The 18,967-nt window shown below is 35.7% G+C and overlaps 2 long non-coding RNA genes across 2 annotated transcripts; one reads left to right on the top strand and one right to left on the bottom strand.

The window, feature by feature from the left end:
* The first annotated feature begins 14,343 nt into the window (after positions 1–14,343).
* Positions 14,344–14,783, top strand: LOC139856723 (uncharacterized). Its single transcript, XR_011762187.1, has 3 exons — positions 14,344–14,481; positions 14,572–14,652; positions 14,743–14,783. It is a non-coding gene; the product is annotated as an uncharacterized lncRNA (long non-coding RNA).
* Positions 14,784–15,562: 779 nt separating this feature from the next.
* On the bottom strand, positions 15,563–18,572 carry LOC139856734 (uncharacterized). Its single transcript, XR_011762188.1, has 5 exons — positions 18,063–18,572; positions 17,724–17,971; positions 17,333–17,476; positions 17,120–17,206; positions 15,563–15,932 (listed from the first exon to the last, which is right to left on the bottom strand). It is a non-coding gene; the product is annotated as an uncharacterized lncRNA (long non-coding RNA).
* Between the last annotated feature and the right edge of the window lie 395 nt (positions 18,573–18,967).

The raw sequence follows: 18,967 nt of genomic DNA, 5'->3' as shown, positions 1-18,967 counted from the left end.
ACAAGTCTTAGGAATGTTCGGTGCCAAAGGGTGATGGCACGGTGTGCTTCAATTGCCAAGAGGAAGGACATCGTAAGTCGGAATGTACCGAGTTAGCGGGGACGGGTGCGGCAAGGAGACGTTAATGTACGTTTTGTTTTAATAAATATGTCCTTTGATTATTTATTTATGTGCCGATACGTTCGGGTTTGTAAATGCATTGTGTTGTGCATGTTATTGTTATTTGTGACTTTTTGAATGTCGGGCGAAGGGCGTAAGACTTGGTGCAACCAAGCATTCCTTAGTGTTGGAAAATGTTTCTACCAAGTCATGGGTATGGGCTTTGGTGTTCGGTTGTTAGGGCATGTTCGCTCTCGCGTTGAAGTTGATGAACCGTGTGGTTCGTCGGGTGAGTAAAACCCTTGAGGACGAGTGTTTGATCTCGATGTGTGTTGGTAATGGAGTCTACGTGACGCGATGTTAGGTACCTCTTTCATACCTACTAGCGTGGTATTCGACTCTGATGATGTTGCGGTTATATTGTACTTAGGGTACCGGAGAGAAACCCTTAGGTACATGAGTGACTAGGTGGAAATTTGACAAGCTAGAGCAATCGGAAGATTGCAAGATTAAAGTTTGTGTAATTGTGGTAAACTCTTAGTTCAAAGTGTTTAAGGATAGGTTAAAATCCTTTGTATGCTCATGGATAGGGCAAGGTATTGTGAAGTGTATATCATGAGATACCTTTATCTCGATGATGTGGTTATGAAACGGAGTTCCAAGTGGGGGAGTGTACTCTCGCACGAAGGTGTTCTAGTGTATTGATAATGGATGATGCTCGTATGGATTCGGAGCTAGCATTGAGACCTACGTTGGTCGATTGTGATAAAAGTATGATTTGGAATAAATTGTACTTATGGTTTTGGATTTAAATTATCACTGAGGTGGTAATGTGATGAATCTCATTTAGAGATAATGGACGTGTTTGACGAGCAAGTGAGATCCCTCGGTTAAGGGATGTGCGTGTCGGATTCTCTTCTAAAGAATTGTTGTGTTGTGCCTATGTGCGATATAGGTGGCTCTTGCTCGATTGTGATGGCATTGTGTACACGTACGTATGATGCGTGTGCAAGGATTTCCAAGTGAGTGGAATAATTACGCGTGTACGTGTATAATGTATTTATTTGTGTAGCGTGGAATGTGGAATTGTCGCGGTGTTCAAGACACCACATTCTACGTAACGAGTGGAATTGTCGCAGTGTTTAAGACACCACTCATTGGTTTGATTTACAAGTGGAATTGTCGCGGTGTTCAAGACACCACATTGTCATGGGGGTGAGTTAGTCGCGGTGTTTAAGACATCACCCGAGGGATTAGTGATTACGCGGCGTATGTAAACTAATGGATGTTATGAACTTCAATGGTCTTTAGCGAGTACCATTCCTGAGTTGAGATTTTGGGTAGTGGATCACGTGTGGTTGCGGATTCACGATGACACGTGTAGTTCGGTCATCTTATTGTGGAAGTGAGTCGCGTGTAGTTCGGATTCACAATGACACGTGTGGATGCGGTCATTATATTGAGGAAGTGAGTCTCGTGTAGTTCGGATTCACAATGACACATGTGGATGCGGTCATTCTATTGGGATAGTGATTCTCGTGTAGTTCGGATTCACTAAGGCGCGTGTAGTTCGGCCAATCCCGATTGTTGTTGCGGTGGAGGTGGTGAGTCGCGTGTGGTGCGGATTCACTAAGGCACGTGTAGTTTTCGGCCAGCCTTCATGTTGTGTGATCTATTGGTCGTTTCATACGCCAATGGTGGGGTCGTAAGGACCATGTTGTGTGATCTATTGGTTGTTTTATACGCCAATGGTGGGGTCGTAAGGACCATGTTGTGTGATCTATTGGTTGTTTTATACGCCAATGGTGGGGTCAAAAGGACCATGTTGTGTGATCTATTGGTTGTTTTATACGCCAATGGTGGGGTCGTAAGGACCATGTTGTGTGATCTGTTGGTTGTTTTATACGCCAGTGGTGGAGTCGTAAGGACCATTTTGGTGTAAATTGTGATGCAATAGTCGTATTTTGCTCACGTGTTGCGGTAGTTGCGTAATAGCCGTGTTTGCGCACTACAAGGGATGTTAAGTGGTAAGTGTTATCCGTTAGATTTCACTTTTATTTGGTCTTCATCGGTTAGATGGTTGACCTTAGTTTGGGACGTGTTTACTTTTAGCATTGTACTTGGTATGGTACGCTAACGGGTTGATATCTCGATACGAGATTGGTTGAGTTTCCCAACGTAAGGGATTGAGCAAGTTTTGATGCTTGGATTTGTGGATTTTAATAAATCACGGGTGACTCTTTGAGAAGGATTGCCTAGAGGAATTGGGGGAAATACATGGTGATCTCGCATATTTTAAGTGATCGTTATAGACTTCGGATGATTTGTGCATTGCATGTCTCGAAATGCGTGCACGTGTGTATTTTAGTAAATGGGTTAATCTTCGCATTAATGAGAAATGTGTTGGAAGTCGGATTGGAACGATTGTTCGAGAACCATAGCGTGTAGGTTCGGATTGATTAAGTGATTAGGATCACGAGGACATGATCGAATCTAAGTGGGGGAGAGTTGTAACACCCCGTTTTCCCCGTATATGATTTACATGTGTATCGCGTATGTACGATAAGTGTATGAAGGATTTGAGACATATTCGTACGTTAAAGTTCTTGTATGCGAGAAGTGATTAGGCCACGACCAAGGTCGCGGCGCGATAATTAACCAGAATCAGGATCAGGAGGCAGGGTAAGACAGGCACCAGACCAAGGCAAATGTCGCAGCGCGACAATTTAGGGCCGCGGCATGGCAATATGGGCGGACTGGTACCAGTTTTGTGATTTTAAAAGATATTCAAGGGCGTTTTGGTCTTTTCGGGTATGAGGCAGATTATAGCCTCAAATCTGGTCCATTCATTCATTTCTCTTATTTTCTTTTTCCTTTTCTTTCTATTTTTCCTCTCAAACTTCAAAACCCCATTTGATTCAAAGTGTGATTTGGGAAGGAAGACTCGTGATTCTATCTTTGACATAGAAGACAAGCGTTTTCTCCTCGTTCTTAGCTACGATTTGGTACTAGCGGTAAACTCTAACTCCGAATTTCATTTTCGTGTTCTTCATCTAAATTTAGGGCTTTTGATTATATGTTCATAAATGGAACCCAATTAGTTGTTAATTGAAGATTAACACCAATATTCGGGTTTCTTGTTGATGTTGGCGGATTTTGAGTTTGGTGAACAAGTGTAAGCTTGCAAGACTTGCAAATGGGTGTAATCACTAGTATTTAGTGATTATTGAGGTGTTGGAAGCCTTTAGGGTTCTTGTGGTTGACTAATTTTGAAATGGGTCAAAATTAGGGTTTTGGTGTCAAATTGGGAAAGACAAGTGTTTAACACTTGTGTTCGGGTTTAATTGGCTTATTAGGACCATTGTCACTAGTGTTAGTGATTATTGGTTAGTTTGGGCGCGGTTTGTGCTTGGAGGTGCATTTGGGTCGAAATTGCACTAGTTGTCGATTTGGGTTGATTTGTATATCCACCCTAATTGTGTTACTCGTTATGTGATGAATGGAATAGGTACTTTCCGTTGGCGTTTGCGGATTTTGGTTTGGCATCCATCAAGACTTCAAGGTGAGTGTTAATATCCTATGTGCATATGTATGTGTAGGATGGGTACGGGTCGGGTGAAGTGATTCTCGGCTATAGAGCTCACATCACATGTAGGTGAATTTGATGGACTTTTGTATGAGTCCAATTGGCACGGTTGTGCGTTTTGGTTGACCACCTTTGGCGAGGTGCACGCTTTGCGTGTACGTTATCACATGTGCTTGTGATATGGATTATTTAACCCAAATGGCGAAGGGTTTTGATATTGAGAAGTGAATCACGTGTGGATTCGGATTCGAGATGACGCGTGTAGTTCGGTCATCTTATTGAGGTAGTGATCTCGTGTGGTTGCGGATTACTAAGGCTCGTGTAGTTCGGCCAAACTCGATGTTGTTGTGTTATTGAAGATAGTAGTCTCGTGTGGATGCGGATTTACTAAGGCTCGTGTAGTTCGGCCAATCTTCATTTTGGTAATTGGTAGTTGTTTTCGGTATTGGGTTAAGGGGTTAACCTTGGGCATTTATATATTAATATATTGTTGTGATGTAGCTAACCCTCCGGGTGTAGCTTTTTGGCGTTGTTCACATCGTCATTGGTGAACTTACTTTATTGTTGATGTTATTAGCTTGTTGCTTAGTGATCATACGGTATGCTTAGATTAGTTGCCTTTATGCTTGGATGCTCAGGTATGTGATATTTGATCATTTGTGTGGCGTGTCCATTTTATGCATATATATGTATGTAGTATATTCTCACTCACTAAGCGTTAGCCTACCCTCTCGTTGTTTTCATTTTTATATATTGGCTTGGAGGCGGTGGCTCGGGTAAGCGTGGGAACTAGTGGACTTGCGTAGTTGCTTTAGAGGACATGCTTTTGGATGGATTAGGATTGGGTAGCGTATCCCCAATCACCATGCTCGGTTTTGTTGGACATTAATATAGTCGGGTCATCTTTGCCCGTTCGGATATTTAAACTATGTATTAAATGTTTTAAAAGTTTATTGAACTTATTATTTGTGTTAATGATGTTTTGGAAACATAATTGGGACCTAAATATTAATGTATTGAAGAAAAATTTGTACGGCCGATTTAAATACGGGTTGTGTTGTTTCAATTCACCTCCATCTTACTTCTCTTTTGAATCTAATTCGTCTCCTTTGTCAGAATCGATGCAAAAATTTATTGTCACCAATTGTAAATCACTATATCTACGTGTTGAGTTGTCAATTCAAGCAAACAAACATAGCAACCAATCAAATCGAATGAATACTATTAAGATGAATGTGGTTCTTTCATTCAAGAATTGAATCCCACAATAGAACAACCAACAAATATAGTCCAACATAAACAAGTATTTGGCCAAATAAACATACATAAACTAGCCAAGAAACATAGTATTCATCAAAATCAAACCAAAATTAAAGATCAAATTATTCATAGACAACGAATCGAACTAAAACTTGAGAAATCTTGTGTTGAATACGTGATTGTAGCTCGTTCCGTGATGATTGGATGGTATTAAACAACTTGAAAAACCCTTAAAAACTCCCCAAAATGGCATAGGTAGTGAGCCCAAACGGCTTTAAGATAGAACATAATGAATTGGGGTTGAAAAGTGGGTTTAAATAGCTTTTTACGAGCATGTTTCACGCTGACAGAAGTGCCTCTTTCCATCGATTTTAGCCTCTTTTTAACATATTTTTTTATCACTTTTCCTACAAAATCACTTAAACTATTCCAAACACATAAATCATCAATATTAACGTTATCAAACACTAAGTTATAAAACCGATGTCTTATGCACTGGCTCACGTTAGTATTCAATACTAATGCATTCGATACAAATATTATTAGCAATAAATGATTTTTTTTTCATTGTAATTGTATTATACATTTGATAACATATCAATATTAACGTTATCGAATACGATGTATAAATTTGTAAAACTACCGTGCAACGCACGTGCTCATAAAACTAGTATATATATCATTTATAAGTAACGAAATAAATTAAAATATTATATTATTATATTAATTAATATGAAATAATTAATTAACCTTTATATACTAAAAGGGGTGGGGAATCATGTCGTTTGATACCCACCCAATGGAAAAAATGGAAAAAATGGTCAAAACTACATTAACCCAAAGTCTAGCCCAAAAACTGCAAAAAACCCCCTCAACCATAACCAACTTACAAAAACTACCCTGAACTCCAGGGGGTAAAACATAAATTCTCTTATTTAAAATAAAAACTTCACCCAAGCACTTCGACAGCCCGTATCTTCCTCCTCGCCCCGAGTTAAATTTCACCGACCACATCATTAAACTCGAAATATTTTTATGAACAAAACGAAACTAACTACATTCGAAACGGACACTTTTTATAAAACGCTAAACACAACGACAACCCGTATCTTCCCACTCGCCACGATTTAAATTTTTTCGACAGCAGTGTCAGACTCGAAATAATTTTATGAACAAAACCAAAATAACTACATTCGAAACGGACACTTTTTAAAAAACGCTAAACACAACGACAGCCCGTATCTTCCTGCTCGCTACGAGTTAAATTTTTTCGACATCGCCGTTAGACTCGAAATAATTTTATCAACAAAACGAAACTAACTACGTTCGAACCGGACATTTTTTTTTAAAAAAAAACACTAAATACAACGACACCTACAACAACACTTAACGCATGAGCCGTTTTCCCTTCTGTAAATACATAAAGCTACATTAAATATGAATATGCAGGGCAAAATCCCCGTCGCATCGCGCAGGCCGAATCTGGACTAGTTTTAATTAAATGTATTAAATGTAAAATTCTATAACTTGGTTAACAAATTTAAAAATATATATATAGAAATTAAAATTTTGATTGAATATCCTCTGTATCTTTTTCGAAGGGGAGTGATATGTACACAATTAATTTTTACACATATACAACCAAACATGTTTTACAGTATTGTACCGTACAACACTGTAAAACATATGTGGTTGTGTATGTGTAAAAAGTAGTTGCGTACATCATCACCTTTTTCAAGGATGTACTTGGTGTATATATATAAATATACGGATGGATGGATTATATCATATATGGATATGGATTTGGCCTTGTTTTCTTTTGTAACAAAAAAGGCATAAGAAAGAAACCCAATCCACACACGTCGGTTAACCAGAGGGCCGAAAAACTCACGTATTCCAACCAACCAAGAAATCAACTTCCTTTCTCCTGATTAAACATGGATAAGAGGCAAAAGGTACAAATGATACATGTTTTGGTTTGCGATTTTTCTGTTTATTCCATAACTTCCATGTTGACAATACACGACTTTAATTCGGTTTTTGCAAGTTCGTATGTTTTTGTTTTTGTTCCATTAGCCGATTATATGTTGAATAATTGTACTACATCATGTTAATGCAATACTTTCCATGTTTACCTGCGAATTTATCATGATTTTGGGATTTAGGGTTCACGCGTTTTGGGTTATATTGTTGTTAGGGAGACGAAATTGACATGTTAGCTGTGCTAGATAGTCTTCTAATTGATGTATGCTCGGTAGACATGAGTTTGAAGTAAGAGATATAGTAAGTAATTATATGTTATATGTTATGATTTACTTAACTATATATAGTGTTAGTTGAAAATTTTGGTTATTCCTTCATGTAAATTTTACTAAAAATTTCGTTACGAGTGTATGGTGTTACAAAGTTATATAATTTTTTTGACATGTTTATAGTGCTACGCATCAGCGCATATAACTGAATTTGAACTGAAAATGCTAGACTGAAAAGTGAAGTTTGGATTTTATGGTTATAATTCCAGCTTGTAAATGACAAGTATGTTGGTATTTGAATTTCCAAAGATTTTGATTAACTAACTTATACTTTTGCATCGTATGTGCGGCTGATATGTTGTCTAGAAGGAGCACACATTATACATATTACATTTGAGCAAATGTGTAATCCTATTCATCAACAGTAACTCAGTAACAGTAAAATATTATTTTGGTCTTTTTAAAAGTGATATTTATGCAGTGCCAGAAGCTTCTAGCGAATCATTTTCCCCTCGCACATTTTATCTCCACCTACCCTTTGAAGCCCTAGGTTGCGAGTGACATTCCAGAGCTTTCAGGCGACTTTTTTGGTGGCTACCGCCACCATCATCTCCTTTCAGGCTTTGATTTTTTCATTTACCTGCGATCTTTTCGACGAACGATTGAAAGGTTAGGGTTTCAGTTCTCTTTTTTCGTTACGATTCATGACTTTGATTGTTTCAATTTTACTTGAGATGTAGTGGAGGAACGTTTTTTTTTTTTTTTTTTTGTCCTCTAAAGTGGTCGCCGGTGGTGAAAGGTTAAACACCCTTTCCTGTTTTGTGGAGTTTATGGTTATAGTTTGCACAATATAGTTTGTCATGATAATTAATCTTTAGTTGTTTGCTTTGATCGATCTGCTGAGTTTATTTAAATAAGATGATGGTGCAGTTGCACTTGAAACAAACCAAACCATGTTTATAGTTGGTATTTGCGAATTTGAGTGCAATAAAAAACAGTTAAAATATTTATAGTCTGAAGTTAGTTCAACTTTTGTGGATAAAACATAAGGACTTATGAAGATTTTGTTTTTTATTTTTATTTTTGAAACAGTGTGTGTTTATTTAATTATATCTGTGTATGTAATTGTCACTTTTATAAAGGCTAAAATTAGGATTTTCAGTTTATAGATGAAAGAAAGGGGGAGATAGTATTTGTTGATAAGTATATCGAATAAGTAATGGGAAAAGTTAAATCTGAGATTCACACACGACATCATTGTTTCTTTAGTCCTTGGTTTGGGTAACTGTAATTTTGCATTCTGATGCTCTTATGTCTATATATACAATTATGCATATAGTTATAAAGTGTTTTTTATTGATTGGTGTTGTAGTTGATAAGCATCTATGAGAGGCGTTGAAGGCAACTGAACTGAGTTTGGAGGATTTGAAATCACAGCATTAAGGATACTTGCTGAAAACTTTGATGTTTAAGACTGTAAGTATGCTAATATTCTGAAATTTAAATATATCCTTTTAGATGAGTTATAATTATAATTATAATTAATGTTAACAGTAATTGAGTCCAATACTTAAAGTACAACATTAATTCTAGATTTTGTTCTTTAGTATCATTGATTTTAGCCTTTGGTATGCTATATGTGTAAAGTTTTGTAATGTAGCCTCTTTTTTTTTTTTTTTAATAATGTTGCATTTTTTTTACTTGCTGTGCGCTATTGTTTGCTGACATTATGACAACTATAAAAGAACAAAAGAGGTAATTGTTGTAGTAATGTTGAGGCGTTTGTTATTAGTATTGTTGTTGGTTCGATTCTTCATTGGCGTTTCTTAATCAGTGTCACCGACACAAGTGGCCAAGTTGTTACGATCATATATCTATAAAGTAGAAGCTCATTTATGCAAGTATATAGACATACATGCATATATGGATGTACCAGTGAGGGGTTAACAGGTGGAATTCAGGCCTACATGTTTGTTAATTAGTTATAAAACATAAAAAAACCTTTCATAAAGTTTTTTACTTTGCAATTGCATACATAAGCAGCTCTTTATATTTGTCAGTGCATGCATGTGTGTAAGAATACGAGAAAAAACTGGTAACCATTTCTATGTGATTAATTGTACAGGGCTAAAGGTGGGTGACTGAAGTATGACACATGAATTCAATGTTGGAGATTTTGATTGTTGCCACCATGAATTTGATCTGATCACCATAAAATTCAGGTAAGGCAATTTTAATTTATCTTTATTTGATATGAAATTAGTGATAATAATTATTTTGATCATACATATAATACCTTTCACGCTTCTGATTTATATTCATTGATGACAACCTAGATTTTGTAGTAAGTAAAATTTTGAATTTTATGTTTTTTAATAATGTTGGCACTGTCCAAATAATCCATGAATTTGAACTTTTGGGTAAGTGGAATTGACAGGCTTCATGGATTCTCTGCTTAAATATGTTTCTTTAATATAATCAACAGTGAACTAAAGAAATCACTTAGGTTCTTTTCTGCATAAATAATTTTGTAATGTAATGTAGTGTGCTTTAAGTTCTTTAGATTTTTGTTGTTGACCTTCATATAATTTCTTTGGATATAGTTCTTTTTCATTGTAAAGATTTCAGCTCACTTATGTTTAGCCAAAATTAGTTGTTTTATAGCTTTTTTTTCTAAAATTTTGAATTCCTATTTGCAGTGCCATTAGAGCAACGATAGTCGATGCGCGAATTTACATTGTGGTTTGTGTGCTTTATATTAGACAATGAAAAGAAAGAGCCACAATGCTTATGATGGATGATTTGGAAGTTGTAGATGAACCACCTATATTACACGTCAATTGTAACAACTTTTGTATGCACTTTTGTAAACAACATACGCCTTTGTAATGGCCTATGTAATAGTCTCATAAGTACTTTTGTAAACACATAACTAAAACGAGCTCACCGCGGCAACGCGCGGTTGACCAAACACTTGTTGGCATACAAACTTATACTTTTGCAGCTCGTAAATTACAATACTTATGTATGTATAAAATGATGTAACATGTGTTTTTTTCATATTGATTTCAGCCATAACCTATTAGATTATGTCATGCCAATTGAAAAGTTATGTATTGTGAGTTCTTTCTCTGATTAAGACAACCTATTAGCTTAAAAATGAACATTTTCATGAATGTTACTTGGCTCATTGAAGACCAAGTGAGGAGAGTTAGTTAGCCAGTGCCTTGTGGTCGATGGATAATGATTTACTCATACAACATACACACACAATTAATTAGTTAGGGTGTGTTCGATAAAACTGAATGATTAAGCGTTGAATGGTTCATAATATGAATAATCCATAAGTTGAATCTGAATGACAATAACTTGTATGATCAATTAGCTTCTTTTTTTTTTATTTTTTTAATTTTTTTTTTTTTTTTTGCGAAGAAACAAAAACTCATATAGAAACGAAGGAAAACGTTCTTCAACATGAAATACAAAAGGACTAGGGGAAAACGGGAAGGCTCGAGCCTAGAAAGCAACCAACTAAACAAAAAACTAACTACAAACGAGCCTCCCTAAAAACCCGAAAAAAAAAACATATTAACCAAACAAAGAACCAAATAAAGACGAAATACAACGAATGAAAGCAACTGAAGAAAAACAAGACGGATCATAACAATCAACCTCGAGGACCTGCCTTTTTCAATTTTCCATTGACCGTCTCTTTTAGAGAATTTTTTCCGGAGCGGTTCTCAATCTTGTAAGAAAACACGTTAGCAGATCCATCACCCGGAGCGGTCTCCCGGGCCAACCATGTCATCATGACGTCGAATGCCGCAAAAGCTTCAACGGACATATTTCCTTTCCCAACTACCGATGAGCCACCATCTCTTCCATCTTGAAGGCCCATAAACAAGTTTTGAATTGCGTCCCCGTAATTCAAGTCGTCGATGTTATCTTTAAGTTTATAAGCACTCGATGTGGAAACCTCGATCGCCTTCATTCTTGACCTCGGGTTAACCTCGCTAAGTAAACATCTTGAAACATCTTTATTCAAAACATACCACGCTTTACAAAAACCATCACACGAGGAAACCTTGCAATCACAATACCGTCTTCCACTTCGACCAATCAAAATCGGTTTTGGCATTTCACCGTTCGTTTCAACTTTTTTTTTTTTTTTTGCCAACAATTGAATAATTAAGCGATGAATGGTTCATAATATGAATGATCCATAAGTTGGATCTGAATGATAATGACATGTTTGATAGTCATTTTAAATTAATACCGTGAATGATAAAAGATTAGCTTATTAACTTTCTGGATGAATAAAAAAACTTTTTAGTTGTTTAATAATTGTTCTTGTAATGTAATAAACTACAGAGAATAGTGCTTAAATTTTAAGTGCATAATGGTTAATAGAATAGTTCAACTATGGATGATTCAACACTGAATGTTAATATGTCATTTAGAAGTTGGAAATAAATGTTTTGAATGCTGAATATTCAGAAAACCATTTAAATAAGAGGTAGTCAAACAGAACCTTAGTTAGTTAGTTACTTGCAGAAATTTGACAACTTTCTGAAAAAATGTCACAGATCAAGTTGGGCCAATCTGCCCATTTTTGGTACCTCTATAGTTTAAATTTGTAGAATACTCGTAATTGAACCAACAATTAGTCTTTTTGATGGATAATCTGACTGCTTCAAATCATCAAGCAACAATCTTGCAAGCAAAAAGTGACCAAGATGATTAGTGCCAAAACTAAGTTCGAACCCATCAGCCGTATACTATATGTAGGTTCTTTAACAGTCGGTAATAAATCGCTGCTTTTTAAACCAACACATCTGAGTGATTGACCCGATTCTTTGAAGTTTCCAACAAATTGTCCAACACTTTCAAATGATGAAAGATCTAAATGCATCATTGTGTAATTCTCTTTCGCCATTCCAATTTCTGCCTTTAAAAAGTCTCTGCAAGCCATAATTACATGCCATTTTCCGGTATCGGCTAGAGATTTTGCGGTTGCTAGTCCAAAACCCGATGAAGCTCCGGTGATAATAACCGTTCCCTTTCTCAAGGTTTTTTACCGTCTGGTGATGCATTTTTAACTTGTGTTTTGAGTGCACCCCTTTGGCTATATTCCTTCTGGAGATTTGATCCATGTATTTAGAACATGCATTTGAATGTCTTGCATTTGAAGTAGTTACTTTAGTGATTGAAATGTGAGGATAATTGATTTTTATGAGCGGGTATATTTATCCATAGTGTCGTTCTGTACGTATCTATAGATCAAGTAATTAAGAGATGGGATAAAGGAATAAAAACAATGACGAAAGGTGAGAATGCACTATTCACCATCCCTGCACATACACAACCTATGATAATACGTGGTCCAATATCAGGCGAAAACGAGTTCGTGAAGATACAACCTATGTCACAACGAATAGCTGGCTGTTTATTCAAGAATAGCTTGGTTGAATTTAAGAGGATTTCCATTTCCATTCGAATGGGTTTCAATGGACCAAGAAATTTGGTGAAGTAATATATATTTCAAAAGACACTAATGAATTAAGTATGTTAGGTTTAACTCAAAATGCATTCCGATCTTCAAAAATTAAAAATTGGGACTTCAATGGAGATATTGATGTTAATTCATTAGACACTAAACTTAGATCTGAAGGTCGTTATTGGTCAGCTAAGTATGCTACATTAGAAAAGTATAAGCACTTCCTATAAACTAGTTAGAATTCTGTTAGAATGTAAAAATACAACTAAGACATAGCCTCAACGTCTCCTTCCTTTTTCACAATATAGCCGTTATAATTCTCTCTATGTATTCAGTGTTTGTATCAACTCAAATTCAATAAAAATCAATTCCGTTTATAGTCTTAAATATTCTGTTTATCAATTGTTAATATGGTCTCACAGCTTCGGTGTTGATCCAAAGATCAAAACACTCAATTTAGCTTTATTGTATAACTGAGAATCAAGCTGCCGTGTCAAAAGACGGTAACTTGTTTCACACAAATCACATCAATCAGAAAAATTAAACCAACACCCAAATTGCAAAGCACCACCATCAGTTATGACAACATAAAACCACTTTGAACTTCATGGGTACACGAAATGGTGGATCGATGGCCACAGGAAGAAAAGTAGTACGGTTGTGGCAGCAAATGCGGTGGTGGCGACTGCAGCAGCAGATGTCGGCGGCAATCATGAGACTACCAGAAACGGCGCCGCAAGAACATCAACCAGAGGTAAAGGGTTGAGGTTAAACGCCTATAAACCTATTCTTTCTCTTAATACTTCCTGTCAATTACATCAAACGATCGAGGGAATAGGGGGAAAACCATCAAACTGAAGTTCATCGCATAAATCGAGCGATGATAACCCTAATCCCTCTTTCCATTTTCGAAAGATGCCAAAGGATTAAGTGAAAAGACCTTCAATTCGAATTTATTTTATCAAGCAAGAATAATGGCTGTGAAAAATAAAAACCCTGATCTCTCAAAAGAGATGGGTGATAATATGAAAGTTAGTTGTCGACTTACATCCTTTATTGACCAAATGAACATAGTTGACCATATTTTACATAAAGACCCCTCCAGCAGTTTAAACATTTCTAGTAAAACCCTTGGTAAACAATTTACCTTCTGCAAATACTCAATTTGATAATTTTAAATTGCATAACATCAGTACCGTTGATCATTTGCCTTTTCAAAATACAATTTTAAATAACTTTAACTTACAAATTGGCTCATCTTTATTTAATATTTATACAAACACATGAAAGTAAAAAATTGTTACAATCTAAACCTTCCGAAATAGAAAACAAACATTCCTTCGGAAAAGCAAATGTAGTTTCAAATAACACAAAAAGTAACGAATGAATTTTTGACTGTTGTGCTACCGACACCATGACTTTTGAAAAATCATATTTGTGTTATGAATCAAAACAAAAAAAATAATAATATCCAAACTGCAAATGGAGGTATAATTCAAGTCAAAGGAGGAGGAACTATTGAAATCTCACCAACTATGAAGTTAATAAACTATCTTTATGTCACAGCCCTATCTCATAAATTATTATCCGTCAGTCACGTTAAAAAAGAACTTAATTGCACTGTCTTTCTACATCCTACATTATGTATCCTACAAGATACCATAACAGGGGTAATTATTGGGCGTGGCACTAAACGGGGAGGATTATACTAGTGAATTATGAGGTTAAACTCGAGGGTGGTACTTTGGTCGCGAAATCAGACGGAGTCAAGTATACTGTCCAAGATGGTAAATTTGCTTTGCTGACATTACACTTGTCTTTATAATGTTGTTTTGCAAGGTCTTTTACTATTAATAATGGTTTGTTTATTTGATTAGGACATTTCTACATTGCATTGACAAAAGTTGTGATAACATTGAAGAAATGAGAAAAAGTAGTGCTAACAGTTAAACCTGAATGTAAGTAAATGTTTATGTACTTTAAAATGAAGAATTCATTTATTTGGTGTGTTATTGCTTATTTTAAGTTTTCTTTCATATGTTATACAGAATAGATGGATTTGAAGAGAAGAGAAACATGCCTAGGGTAATGAAGGTGGAGTACCACCAAATGCTACTCCGCAAATCACACTCGAACTCATATCGTAGAACATTGTTACAAATGTAACACCAAGATTTTGAGAGAAGGTGAAATGTTTGGACGCCCAAATGAAGAAGCCGTTGTTCAAGGTTTTAATGATTACCAGATTTTATCATATGAAATTAATTACTAATATTGTCTTAGAGCATCCGGTGTGGGCAAGGTCACCTCGGCGTCGGCTGGACCTCCGACGGTCGGACCACACCGGTTCGGCGTCGGTCCGGCATCGAGGTATTCGAAGTCTTCCACTCGACGCTGTGGAGATGGGACCCAATTTCAAATTTTCGACCGTTGCTCTTTTTTTTTCTTCCTTTTCCTCCATTTACTTGTATTTAGTATTCCATTGTGTGTTTTATGAAAATAATTGGAATTGTGCTGTAGATCTGTGATTAAGAGTTGAAGTTTTGTTTCAGGTAAGATGTGAAGGAGATGAGTTTGTGTCATATTTTTATTTTGGTCCCTCAACAACTTATACGCTTCCTTTTAACCCCTTAAAATACAGTACTAATTGTTTGTAAATATTTCACTAAAAACTAAAAAAAAAAAAAAAAAAAAAAGACGATACATTTATGGTCTAAATAATAAAATGTCATTATATAAAATTTTTTTTATATAGAAAATATTTATTTAATTAAAAAAGATAAAAATAAATGATTAATAATAAATATTTTCTCTTTTCAAGACACTGAACTCACAATCTTCCCAATTCCCCTGTTTTTTCACCAATGTCAGTCCAGTCAGCGTGTCCAGTCATCAGCAAGACACTGAACTAACAATGAACTGACGCGTCACCACACCCAGTGCTCTTACAATTTATAACCAATTTCACTGTAGGAACTATTATAAATTGTAAGATACGGCATTGATAATTGATTCTATATGATAAAATCTGGTAAGCATTCAAACCATGAACAACAACCCCTTCATTTGGGCGTCCAAACATTTTACCTTCCCCCAAAATCTTTTTGACAACTTTGTTGTAGTTGTTACATTTGTAACAATCTTCCACGATACGAGCTCGAGTGTGATTTGCAGAGTAGCATTTGGTGGTACTCCACCTTCATTGCCGAGGCATGTTTCCCTTTCTCTCCAAATCCATCTATGTTGTATAACATATCAAAGAACACTTGTAATAAGCAATAACACATAAACATTCACTTACATTAAGGTTTAACTGTCAGCGCTACTTTTTCTCATTTCTTCATTGTTATCACAACCTTTGTCAATGCAGGGCAGAAATTTCGTAATCAAATTAGCAAACCGTTACTAAAAGTAAAAGACCCTGCAAGAACAACAATATAAAGACAAGTGTAATGTCAGCAAAGCAAATTTACCACCTTGGACAGCATACTTAACTCCATCTAATTTCGCGACCAAAGTACCATCCACGAGTTAAACCTCATAATTCACTAGAATCACTTCAAAGTTAGTTCAAAGTCCCACAAGGTAGCACTAACCTGAGCATAATGGAAACTTATATAAAATATCTATGACATCATCAACATCCTTGGGATTATTGCATCCATCTCCTTTGACTAAAATCTTCTTAAATATTCCACCATCTATGCAAACATCTTTGAACCGTGAAAGCAGCTAGATGGTGAAAAGTGCATTCTCACCTTGATTTGATTCCTTTATCTCATCCCTTAGTTACTTGACCTATAAATACATACAAAATGACAGCATCGATAATTAGACAGTATCGATAAATATACCCTCTCATAAAAATTAATTATCCTCACATTTCAATTACTAAAGTGATTTTACCTACATATTACTTCAAATGCAAGACATTCGATTGTTAACATTAGCCATTTCCTACTTTATTAGGTGATAGAAAGCAAAACATAATAATTAGTTGCATGTAAATACATGGATCAAATCTCCAGCAAGACATTCAATTGTCAACATAGGGATGCCATTTTTCTATTAGTTCTTACTTTGATCGAGAATGTAATGTAATGTAATAATTAGAAACTCAGGATCCCTAATCAATGCCACCTAACAAACAAACATCTTTTTACTACTTTATATATTGAAATTTCTAAGTAATCCACACCACGCATATTGGGTATACTATAACAATATAATAGCTATTTGTATGTTTTAGAATTAAGAAGACAAACAACATTTGCATAATAAACGGTACTCCATTACTCAATTCAAATTAGATCACAATATAATACACCTAATAACTAATTGATATAATCAGATGAATAAATAAGATATATTTGATCACATAATAAATGAACATATAGCAATTGAATAAAAAATAATAATGCTCACCTTGACCTAGGGTGAACTTGAACGAAGTTCCCCTATCACGACTCGAATCGAATTGAGTTCCGTCAAGCAACGTTCCAGTATAATGAACTATAAAATAATTTCAAAATTAATTACAAAATATATACATGTTTTACTTTTCGATAACAATACAAAATATATACATGTACACAACTACGTATATAAAAACAAAAATCAATCAGATTGCCGGTATACCTTCAACCTCATCGCCATTATCAGGAGCCTCCCAACCTTCACCTTTATGAGAAGTTTCTTTTTTAAACCCTGATTACCGCTTTCTTCTTCGTCTCCAACTTCTAATTACAATGTACTATAATACTCATTCATATCTTGCATTGCCTGCAATAAACTCGTCATATCAATCTCCATGCCATATATATACAATGATTTAATGGTTGGCATTATGGAGGGGGGAAATTATATAGTTGCCAAAAGGCAAGCATATCTGTTTGATCAATGACTTAACAATATCTTTTTACCTGTTTTAATTTTTATATATAAAGATAAGTTTTCAATACATTTACTTCTAGATGGGTTGATTAGGTTCAGACATTTGGTGGGTCAATTATGAAAAATTAAAACTTACAAGTTTTCCAAATTGACCAACTTAGCCACCAAATCAAATGGTTTGAGAATTAATGAATTAGAATATTAAATCCTTATTTTTCTTTTCTTTTCTTTTTCTTTTTCATTCTTTCTTTTTCGACATACATAGGTGGAAAATATCTCCGCTTCATAATCTTTCAGCCTTAGCTTTGAGGATGCACTAGCTAGGTTGCAATATTTCAGTTCCTCGTCACTAGAATTAGTGTCAACCTCAATGAGCTTGGCAGCCTAGAAAAAAAAAATGAGATCGTTAAAAATTAAGACACTGCGACACCATACAAAAGAAGAGTGTATCAGCAAAGCCAATTTAGTAATTTACCATCTTAAACAGTGATGTCTACTCCATCTGAATTCGAAACCAAAGTACCATCCTCCAGGTTAACCTCATTATTAATTGCACAAACATCAGAAACACGGAACACTCCAAAGTCAGTTCAAAGTCATGCAAAGTAGCAGAAACCTAAGCATAACAGTATATATAAGACATCAAGATAAGATCCTTGGGGTTCTTCCCTTTGACTAATACTTCTTGAATATTCGACCATCTTTGCATATATCTTTGACACGCAGTAAGTTGAATCAAATTTCTTTATTGTGTTTGTGGTCAAAGGGTTCAATTGCAATACTATTACTACTAATACTACTACATCTACTACTGCTACTAACACTCTAAACACATTCACTAACCTACCTAGCTTAAGCTGCTGCATTGATTTGTTGTAAACATGGTCTGCACTAAAAAGCTTAGTGTCTCATGACATATTTGTGTATGTGAAAGTCTAATTCTAACCCTCTAACCTGACTCATTAATCTACCTACCTTAAGTTGCTCTATTTTTTATTTATTTATTTTTTTTTTTGAAAGGCAAGCTTGCATCAGTCCGGACCGAAGCCTAGTCATCATTTGCGCACACACACGCGCTTTCGGGCAGGAAACCCGAACCACACTCTGAGGATCCGACCCTTAAACCATCCCGAGGGGCAGGCGGGCCGGATCTTAGTCCCGGAGCGGGTCGGTAAAACCTTCCCTTTGGGCCACCTTCAAGGAATAATGTTTCAATTCCTAGAGCGGGTGACGAGGTTCGAACCCGAGACCTCTAGCCCTGCGAGTACACAAGTGTAACCGCGGTACCATTGAAGCAATGCTTCGTTGGTTCCTTAAGTTGCTCTATTGATTTGTTTTAAACAATGACAGTTATATAATCTGACTATGGTCAATGAGCAA

This window comes from Rutidosis leptorrhynchoides, chromosome 1, assembly GCF_046630445.1.
Source record: "Rutidosis leptorrhynchoides isolate AG116_Rl617_1_P2 chromosome 1, CSIRO_AGI_Rlap_v1, whole genome shotgun sequence".
Lineage (NCBI taxonomy): Eukaryota > Viridiplantae > Streptophyta > Magnoliopsida > Asterales > Asteraceae > Rutidosis > Rutidosis leptorrhynchoides.
The sequence above is the reverse complement of the archived record's forward strand: the minus strand, read 5'-3'. Positions and strand labels throughout refer to the sequence as shown.